We start from the raw sequence: 11,660 nt of genomic DNA on the forward strand, positions 1-11,660 counted from the left end.
GCAAAATGTCATAGTTTTAAAAGTTGCTGTGATCAGGGCTGAACCATGGCATGCAGTGAATGAAGGTTCTCATATTATCAGAATGTGTGTTGTAAGCATCCACACTGGTGTGTCAGATAAGTACATCTGTGCATTAACTCTACCATAAGTGTGTTAATATCCATAGGGAAGCGACTGTTTGTGCTCTGCCAGATAAAGTGTGTCTGTGTAATTAGAGTGTGTGTGTGAGAGCTGAAGGCAGGTGGCTGAGAGCTGAGCAGTCTTGGTTCCTGGGAGGCGTCTCTCCAGAGACAAACTGAAGAACTATCATTTCAAATCACTGTCACCAGCACTGCTGCCTCAGACATACAGGACATAATCACAGCCAAGCCAGGACACACACCCATCCTCATATGCACACGTGCATGCACACACACTGCTCCCACTGTGGAAGGTTTCAACAATATATATTCACATCTGCTGATTTCTCAGGCTGATACTGACATTTTTATTACATAGCAGCAAGCTTGAGCTGCCCACCTCATGATGGAGGCTCCTCCCAGAATAGTGAACAAATCTCTCCAGTCTGGTAATAACAATAATAGTAAGATAACAATTCTTTATTTCTCCCCATGCCAGGTGAATTTACATTATTACAGAAGCAAAATTTTTTTTAAAAGAACAAAATACAACAGCATTAAACACACATAATAATAATAACAATAACAATAATAATATGTACAATATAAACAAAGGATGAAAAATGAAATGGTGTTGGATTATTGTATGAAACAACGGATCTGCAGTGTAGCCTGTCTCACTTCTAATTCAGTGTGGAGGCTAGAGTCGTCCTCAAATGCATTCATATCCTTTCATTAAAGAAAAGGCAAAATTCATAGTAGTCACTCAAATAACCAGAAAATGAAAAAAGCAATAATAAATAAAAATTGGCTAAATTATAATTTAGTGAAATAAGACGTTGCTTTTAAATTGTGGTTGAAATGAATAATTAAAAAATAATAACAATTAAAAAAACAAAAACTTGTCAACAGGTTCAGAAGTCTGATTGAGAGTTACAGAAAACACTTGATTGCAGTGATTGCCTCAAAGCGTTGTTCAACAAAATATTAGTTTACAGGTCCTATCATGCTTGTTTTCTTGTTTTTTGTTTTGTTGTTGTTGTTTTATATTTCTGTTAAACCACAATTCAAAAACAATGTCATGATTTTCATTATTTTATTTATTTATTTTTACATTTGTCAATTTTAACTTATTCAGTGACTGCTGGGTTTTCGGGGGGGGGGTTTCTTTCATGGGAGGGTATGAATACATTTGAGGACAACTGTATATAGTGCCATCAGTACTCTTAATGACTTCAGGTATGATTATTTAGTTGTTACACTCCAATATATTTCTGCTTTTCAAAGACGTCAGTAAATCCACCATTTTGGTCCAGTCTCTGGATCCATTTCCATGATACAGACACAAAAGCAAGTACATCCCAAAGGCAGGAACACACCCCATGTGTGTTTCTGAGCAGCAAAGTTGCAGTTTTGTTGATCTCAGGTGATGGTGCAGTTGGGCTCAACATGGAACTTAGTCTGAATGCATTATTAATAGGAGGAAGACAAAGTCAGCAGGGGGAGTCAGAAACAGCAGGAATGGGTTAAACGGAGGGAAAGAGGCAACAGAGAGAGAAAAATGGTTCAGCTACATAAAACTGATCTTCCAAAATGTAAACAATATATCCTAAATATTAATATGCATCACCTCAAGTGTACTGTCAGAGTTAAGATAAGCATGCAGTTGGTTGGTGCTGCAGCTGCAGGAATGTCAGTACAGTTTGTTGTAGTTGTGCAAGCAGTTAATATAGGATAAATAATATGAAAAGTTTTTCTTTTTCTCTGCATATTTGAACAGACTAATTTGTGTCTTAATATGCAAAACACATACAGGTCAGGTCTACATGATTCATACTCAGTCTTATTCAACCAATAGATTTTCCTTGGAAATGACAAAAACAAAGGGAAGTGACTTTATTTTTTATAATTTTTACTAAAAATTCCATTATCCATTTCAGTGTTAGTCAGGCAATGTCTTTATCTGCCACCATTATAGGCCAATGGTTCATGTAGTTACAAACAAGTTTTCTGCATGTCTTTACCAGGATTTTATTCTACTCATGTTTGCAACTATCTCCAAGTCTCTGAAGTTGAAAGGCTCCTCATCAGCCCTCTGCTCTTTAGTTCCCTCCACACATACTTGATGGGATTCAGGTCTGGACTCCAAAATGTTCATATTGTTTTTTTGACCTTTGGGCCGTATGTTTTAGATAACTGTCTTGTTGGAAGGTCCAATGCTGCCTAAGGTCAAGGTAGAATTTGGACATGGCATTTTTTAGCACAACGGCATACAAGCAAAAAAATAAATAAATAAAAATCTACAACAGAAATATGTCCAATGTATCAAAAACATCTCTTGCACACCTTACCATCTTTAGTCACTTGTTTATGTCTTTACCAGCTAAAATAAAACTACTGGTCAATCAAAATCAATTAGAAATTGAAACTTGTCATAGGTATGAATAATATTGATCTTAGCTAGGAGTACGTCTATGAGCAAAACATCAGTACTGACCTATCTAGCAAGAAATAACAAAATAAACAGTCTTCATAATCTTATATTACATTAGTTAGCAGTTAGAAAAACATACAAGCTCAATTATCATGAAATCCCAGTGTCTCTTCTGGAAGTGTGAGTAATTAATAAATATATCTACACTGTTATTTTGTAAAGTATACAAAGCGTTGGAGAAATGTGTCCTCTGTGATCCTGTTTGTCAGCAGAAAGAAATAAATAACAATCCATAGAAACCATGAAGGTTTTCTACTGAAATAAGGATTAAAATTGCTCTGTGCCTCCTGATCAGCTTTCCACAGCCTCAGCTGCACCTCTTCTGCTACATCAGCATTTGGTGCAAGGAAATTAGTAACAAACAAAACAAATCACTCGATGTTCAGCAGCAGCAACGCCAGTGTTAGGGCAAGTTCAGCTCTTATGTTTATGTCTATTTTATTGTAGTTATTTTTGTTATTGCTTTTCCCCTGCATTTTTTTGCTTACTCCTAATTAAGACATTAGCCTTGCTTATCTTTCTTAGTGTCGTTTTCATTCACATCCTCATAGATCACCTGACTGCTGCTTTGCCAATTCGATCAAAGTGACATTTGGAGAATTTGGAAGCCAAGTCAACACACGGAACTCTTTATCATGTTCCTCTGAACAGTCTGCAATGAGGCAGAGAGCATATTTTTATCTTGATGAAAGAGGCCACTGCCATCAGAGAATACTGTTAGCATTGAGGGGTGTATGTGGTCTGCAAAAATGTTTAAGAAGGTGGTACCCAAAGTTTCCCAACAGAATGGTGCCCAGAGCAGCACCCTGCCTCATCTACTCCAAGCAAATGACACACATACATCCGGTGGTCTGCATGATGTAAAAGAAAGCACGATTTAACAGACTAGGCCACCGTCCTCCTTTACTCCACGGTCTGGTTCTGATGCTCACATTGTAGGTGCTTTCAGCAGTGGACAGGGGTCAGCATGAGCACTCTGCAGCTGCAGCTGTGCAGCCTCATACACAGCAAGCTGAGTGGCACACCTGACACTGCCTGAATTAAAGGTACCATATGAATCTGAAGAATCAGAGTAAGCAGATAAAAGTACCAACCAATTCCAACAAAGAAAAGAAGTCAAAGCAAAAACACAGGCAATCACGACAGGAAACAAACTCAGAGCGAACTCAAGTAAGGTAACAGCCAAACTGACAGAGAGAGGGGAAGAGCACACGGACTAAATACACAAGGGAAGCAAAGGTAATGGGATACAGATGAAAACAATCATGGAAGAGCAGACAATCGCAGGGGTTGGAAAACACAGGAAGAGAAACAACCAAAGACACACAAGGAAAGTTAAACAGACATAAAAGACTATTAAAAAAACCAAAAAAACACAAGATTGGAAAACCTCGGTGCAAGGCAGGTCAGCAGTTCTGGAAGGGGAGGCAGAAACACACACAGACATGCTGACAGGGAGGCACAGGAGACATGGGAAAAACACTTAGAATCACAGAGGAAGGACCAAAGAGAAAGTGCAGAAGGGCGGCAAACACAACAGTAACAGAGCCCCAAAGTTAGAATGTTTATAAATGAAAAATCATCTGACTTTAGGGCTTGGTTAGAAATATGGATTAATGATGAAGTTCTTGTTTAATAGGGCTGACTCCTAATATTTGAACAAGCATTACTTGTCATTAGAGTCATCTTCAGGAGTCTGTTGGACCACCAATGCAGTGCTCAGTACACCACTTTAGCCAAATGTCTTTTTTGACAGCGGGCCAGTGCAGGCCAGTGACAGAATGCTGGCAGCATTAGGGAGAGTCCTAACCCCAGTTTGTACGATAACTTACAGAGGAAGTGGTGCATAATGCACTCCTTCAGCTGGCTAAGCTGAAAAACCTTGCTGCAAATGTTCGATGTTACTGATAAGCTTTGAACCATTATATCTAGTTTAAAAAACATCTTCCAGTTCTTAGGCCGGTGAAACCCTGGAAACATTCATATCAATCGTCCTTGCTGGTTTTTCACAGACATGTTCAGGATCATTAATGGTTTTGCTGGTGTTGCCGCAGCTCTGTATAAATGTGCTACGGTAAAATGTATATTTCTATAAAAGCAGGGGTTCTCTTGCTTATTACTCAAATGTTGGCATCAGATTTTTATTCAGGTTTAGAAGTTAGCTGGCAGTAACACAATAACATTTAATCAAGTCGCTTGAAATGCTTAAGCAAAAACAATTTAAGTTCAAGAGAGTCGACCTAATCAAAATACATTCAGGCCTAGTGGGAGAAATCATCCTATTGACTTCAGCTGGGATATGTGAATGCACCTCACCTCCTGTAGTTGAGTAAACACAAGAACAGGGATGACTCAGCTGAGACAGTTAGTCCATTTTTATTTCAGACTCAGACAGCATCAGATTTACATTCATTGCAGAATCTGTACACTGGAGAAAACAAAAGCCAGAGTGGATTTGTGATTCAGGAGCTGACTGTAAATTCTGTGATTGAGCATTGTACGTGAACTCTACATTAACAACACACAACAATCGTCTCTCCAGCAGTTAACATCACCATGACAACAAGGTCAATGATTGGGCAATAAGCTGTATTATCACAGGGTAATGGACTTTGAGAAACTTAGTTGTAAAAGTTTGCTATTATGAATTTGTATTTATCTGTAACGTATGTAACAGCTAACAGCACTGACTTCATTCAAATCACTTTTAGATGCTGCACTCCCCCAAAAGAATGTAAATGGTTAAACTAATATCATACCAGTGCAACGACTAGCTGACTAATGGTTAGAATGAACAACTAGTCGACTACAAAGATCCTCAGTGGCCACCGTATTGTTTTATTAATGTCGGTATTTTAGTGTTCCTCTTTGCATTTATGTTTTAGTCATAGAAATGACAGGCTGTGATATAAAAATCTTCTAATTCCCAAAACAGCCTTTTAGCCATGAATTCACTGAACATTCTTGTCAAAGCATAAAAATCAACTGTACAAGTTTGCCTCTTTTTTTTGCCCTCTAGCAAAACTAAAAACTGGAGAATAATCCATGAACTGTCTTTCATTAAATTAACTGTAGAATAATTTATATAAAATTTATGAAAGACTAACCCTGTAGGAAGTCTGCTGTCGAGCACACAGTCTCAGAGGGATTCATTATCGTGAATAAGGATCAAATCCACTCTCGATCTCATTATTGTCAGATTTAAGGTTTTCACAATTTCTCAGAATGCAACAAAGCTCAAAGACTGCACAAGTGCTAGTTTACTGATGTTTGGCAAGTATGTCTACTGTGCTCATCGTGGTAGTGCAGTATATTAGTTGCTGAATATTTGCTAATTAGCATTTAAAACACAAAAGTAGGCGGTCTTGCCAGGGAGTTAAGCCAAAGAGTCTTGCTTGCTCGACCCCATCCGTCCCTGAGTCTTGGGTCCAAGCTAAGAGCAGCAAGTCCTGGCGGAGTAAAGAGCCACCACCTCCACTCTCCCAAGACTCTCTCCAGCTGGGAAATAGGTTTAAAGCTCTGGAGAAGCAGATGTCTCCAACGTCACCGGTACAGCCTGCCACAGCGAGTTGCCCTCCATCCTGCTCTGCTCCTCACGGTCCGCTGGTGAATGGATTTGATATACAGGACAGGAGACACGTTCCACCGCTGCCCGGCACATCTAATCCTGGACTCGGACGTTCCACCATGGTCTCAACCCAGCCTGGATCCCGACAGGAGACCTCTTCCTCATGACGACGGCTGCTGAAGGAGGCAGTTGCCCGACACCTTGCCGATGCTGGGCTGTCCGCGGACCGCACTCGCCCCGACGCCATGCTCTCCGCTCCGGGAGGGAGCCCCCAGCCAGTGAGGAAGGTGCATCACCGGCGGTCCTCCACCGGACCCGCTCCACAGCTGTCTTCAGTTTTGATCGTGAGAGACTCCATCATCAGGGATATCAGGTCCAGTAAGGCTGTCACTCACTGCTTTCCTGGAGCCAAGGTAAACGACATTCTGACTGAACTCCCGAGTCTTATGGCCCAGTTTCCCTCCGCTAGGAAAGTAGTGCTACATGTTGGCACGAATTACATTCTGCGGCAGCAGTCAGAGCTTTTAAAGGAGGATTTTAAACGTCTGTTCAACTACCTTCAGCATACTGAGAGTGAGGTTTTTTATCTCTGGGCCGCTCCCCACTGTCGGCCGTGGCTGTGGTCGTTTCTCCAGACTGCTCCAAATACACGTGTGGTTGCAATCACAGTGCCGCTGTCATGAACTCACTTGACAGACAGGTGGACACAAATGCTGGACGGTTCAGGCAAAAAGGCAGGTTTAATGACAGGCAGGGTTCGGTACACAGGTAGACAGTCACTCAGGCAAAGGTATCCGAAAAACAGCAGGCAAGGGCAAAATCCAAAACCAGAATCAGGGTCGTGATCAACCGGCAAAGGTATCCAAAAACGTCAGGCAAGAGGCAAGGTCGAAAAGCAAAAACAAGGTCGAGAACAAACAGGCTGAGACTTGACTATGATTAACGCTGGTACGAGGACTGTGAAGTGCAGCGAACTGGCGACGAGACAGTGAGACAAACAAGGTAATATACACGAGGTAATCAGGGGAGATGGGAAACAGGTGCGGGGAGGTAATCAGGGAACAGGTGTGTCAAGACAGGGGCAGGAAGTAAAACTGGAACAGAAAACACCCGGTGACGTGATTTCAAAATAAAACAGGAAAGACATACAATATAGACGGAGACTTGACGGACATGATAGCCGCAGCTTCAGACTTAGTTTTATTGACAATTTTAACTTGTTCTGGGAGCGCTCTTTCGTTTTTTTAACGTGATGGACTTCATCCAAATCGGGCAGGGTCACGAATGCTTGCTGCAAATCTCTTTTACTCCATCTCCTCTTGTTCACCTGGTTTGGTCAGAGACAACAGCTGCAGCCGCACACCTGTTCTGACAGGTAGAGGGGCCGTGCACTCTCAGACCTCTGTCTCCTGATTATCAATTCAACCCTGCTGTGTGTCATCTCTCTACTTCTGATCTCTTGGAATCTGTTGTTCTGTCTCACAGTCCCATATCTCAGTCAGATGCTCCCCAACCCACTGAGCCTATTAATGCACCTGGTCGTTACATACCTGTTCTATTACATACCAGGCATCCCGTTGTCTGTTCTTCTAATGGGTTTAACTGCATATCCTGTAAACTGTAACAACTCATGTAATCTAGTTTTTGAAACATTTCAGTCCGATTTCAGTCGTAGCCTGTGGCCCTCAGCCAAGACTCTGCTCACCGTCCCACAGTCGAGGCTGAGGACTAAAGGTGACCGGGCCTTTTCTGTAAGAGCCCCCACCCTCTGGAACAGTCTCCCTGAGGAGATCATATCTGCAAGCACTTGATCCTCCTTTAAAACTCTTTTAAAAACACATTTATACAGATGTGCTTTTACAGAAGGTGTTGTATGAGTGGACTTTCACTGTGATGGCAGTATTAAGGACAGTACATTTTATCTTCTGTTTTATTCCTTCCTTTGTCTTTTAATTGTCTTCTTTTACTGGGTTTTATTTTTCTTATATATATTTTTATATTGTTTTATTGTCTTTCATGCTTTATGTGTTTCACCTTCACCATTTTTTATTTATTTATTTATGTATTTTTTACTTTTTACTTCTTTTCCTTACACTTCTCTTTGAATCTGTACAGCACTTTGTAACCCTGTTTTGAAAAGTGCTATATAAATAGAGTTTATTATTATTATTATTGTTATTGTTATTATTAGAATTCATCATCTGAAGACAACGAANGCAGGAAGTAAAACTGGAACAGAAAACACCCGGTGACGTGATTTCAAAATAAAACAGGAAAGACATACAATATAGACGGAGACTTGACAGACATGACTTCGGACTTGGTTTTATTGACAATTTTAACTTGTTCTGGGAGCGCTCTTCGTTTTTTTAACGTGACGGACTTCATCCAAATCGGGCAGGTCACGAATGCTAGCTGCAAACCTCTTTTACTCCATCTCCTCTTGTTCACCTCGTTTGGTCAGAGACAACAGCTGCAGCCGCACTCCTGTTCCGACAGGTCCGCCTCTGATTGACGCGTAGAGGGGCCGTGCGCTCTCAGACCTCTGTCTCCTGATTATCAGTTCAACCCTGCTGTGTGTCGTCTCTCTACTTCTGATCTCTTGGAATCTGTTATTCTGTCTCACGGTCCCATATCTCAGTCAGATGCTCCCCAACCCACTGAGCCTATAAATGCACCTGGTCGTTACAAACCTGTTCTATTACATACCAGGCACCCCGTTGTCTGTTCTTCTAATGGGTTTAACAGAAAAACTGCTTATCCTGTAAACTGTAACAATTCGTGTAATCTAGTTTTTGAAACATTTCAGTCCGATTTCAGAGCAAAGCACAGCACAGAGACGGCACTACTTAAAGTTTTAATGATTTGTGAATTGCTGCTGATGCTGGAAAATCTTCTGTTTTAGTTCTTTTAGATCTGAGTGCTGCCTTTGATACTGTCGATCATCTTATTTTACTGGAACGTTTGAAACACTGGGTTGGCATTTCTGGTTCCGTTTTAAACTGGTTTTCTTCTTATCTGCATGACAGGTCTTTTAGCGTTGCTATTGGCACAGTCTTCTTGTATCAAATTGACCTGTGGGGTTCTCCAGGGGTCGGTCCTCGGACCACTCCTATTCTCACTTTACATGTTACCTCTGGGACATATCATCCGCAATCACAACCTGAGTTTTCATTCATATGTGGATGATACACAACTGTACCTGTCTTTCAACCCCAATGATTTTAATCAATTACAGTCTCTGAACAGCTGCATCCAGGACCTTAAATGCTAAATGGCTCAAAATTTCCTCCAGCTAAACTTAGACAAAACCAAAGTAATGATTATTGGTCCTGGTTCAGCCACAGCAGCAACACACTTAGGTTCGTTATCCTGTAATATAGCTGCAAAATGTAAAAATCTTGGGGTCATCTTTAATGAAAACCTTTATCTGAACCAGCATGTCAGCTCAGTTGTGCAGGCTTGTTTTATGAAGCTTAGGAGACTCTAAGGTGAGGTCAGTTTTATCCAGACATAATTTAGAAATTGTTATTCATGCTTTTATCTCATCTCGTTTAGACTACTGTAACTCTCTGTACACTGTTCTTAACCAGCAGAGACAGCTTGTCCAAAACGCAGCAGCCCGACTCCTCACCAAATCCAAAAAGAGAGATCACATTACTCCTGTTTTAGCTTCCCTTCATTGGCTTCCAATTAATTTTAGAATACATTTTAAGATTTTATTGTTAACCTATAAAGCACGCTCTGGACTGGCACCTCAATACATTTCTGATCTCCTCACCCCACATGTGCCCCGTCGTAGCCTGCGGTCCTCAGCCAAGGCTCTGCTCACCGTCCCACGGTCGAGGCTGAGGACCAAAGGTGACCGGGCCTTTTCTGTAAGAGCCCCACCCTCTGGAACAGTCTCCCTGAGGAGATCAGATCTGCAAGCACTTGATCCTCCTTTAAAAAGTTTTTAAAAACACATTTATACAGATGTGCTTTTACAGGAGTTGTTTTATGAGTGTACTTTTACTGTGATGGTAGTATTAAGGACAGTACATTTTATCTTCTGTTTTATTCCTTCCTTTATTGTCTTTTAATTGTCTTCTTTTACTGGGTTTTATTTTTCTTATATATTTTTATATTGTTTTATTGTCTTTCATGCTTTATGTGCTTCACCTTCACCATTTTTTAGTTATGTATTCATGTATTTTTTGCTTTTTACTTCTTTTCCTTACACTTCTCTTTGAATCTGTACAGCACTTTGTAACCCTGTTTTGAAAAGTGCTATATAAATAAAGTTTATTATTATTATTATTATTATTAGAATTCATCATCTGAAGACAACGAATGTCTGTACCAAAGTTTGCACCAATCCATCCAATACTTATCAAGACATGTCACCAAAACAANACGTTCCACCGCTGCCCGGCACATCTAATCCTGGACTCGGACGTTCCACCATGGTCTCAACCCAGCCTGGATCCCGACAGGAGACCTCTTCCTCACGACGACAGCTGCTGAAGGAGACAGTTGCCCGACACCTTGCCGATGCTGGGCTGTCCGCGGACCGCACTCGCCCCGGCGCCATGCTCTCTGCTCCGGGAGGGAGCCCCCAGCCAGTGAGGAAGGTGCATCACCGGCGGTCCTCCACCGGACCCGCTCCACAGCTGCCTTCAGTTTTGATCGTGGGAGACTCCATCATCAGGGACGTCAGGTCCAGTAAGGCTGTCATTCACTGCTTTCCTGGAGCTAAGGTAGACGACATTCTGACTGAACTCCCAAGTCTTATGGCCCAGTTTCCCTCCGCTAGGAAAGTAGTGCTACATGTTGGCACGAATTACATTCCACGGCAGCAGTCGGAGCTTTTAAAGGAGGATTTTAAACATCTGTTCAACTACCTTCAGCCTACTGAGAGAGAGGTTTTTATCTCTGGGCCGCTCCCCACTGTCGGCCATGGCTGTGGTCGTTTCTCCAGACTGCTCCAAATCCACATGTGGTTGCAATCACAGTGCCGCTGTCATGAACTCACTTGACAGACAGGTGGACACAAATGCTAAACGGTTCAGGCAAAAAGGCAGGCTTAATGGCAGGCAGAGTTCGGTACACAGGTAGACAGTCACTCAGGCAAAGGTATCCGAAAAACAGCAGGCAAGGGCAAAATCCAAAAACAGAATCAGGGTTGTAATCAACAGGCAAAGGTATCCAAAAACGTCAGGCAAGAGGCAAGGTCGAAAAGCAAAAACAAGGCTGAGACTTGACTATGATTAATGCTGGTACGAGGACTGTGAAGTGCAATGAACTGGCGACGAGACAGTGAGACACTCAAGGTAATATACACGAGGTAATCAGGGGAGATGGGAAACAGGTGCGGTGGAGGTAATCAGGGAACAGGTGTGACAAGACAGGTGCAGGAAGTAAAACTGGAACAGAAAACACCCGGTGACGTGATTTCAAAATAAAACAGGAAAGACATACAATATAGACGGAGACTTGA

Source organism: Stegastes partitus, unplaced genomic scaffold (genome assembly GCF_000690725.1).
Source record: "Stegastes partitus isolate 25-593 unplaced genomic scaffold, Stegastes_partitus-1.0.2 Scaffold1606, whole genome shotgun sequence".
Lineage (NCBI taxonomy): Eukaryota > Metazoa > Chordata > Actinopteri > Pomacentridae > Stegastes > Stegastes partitus.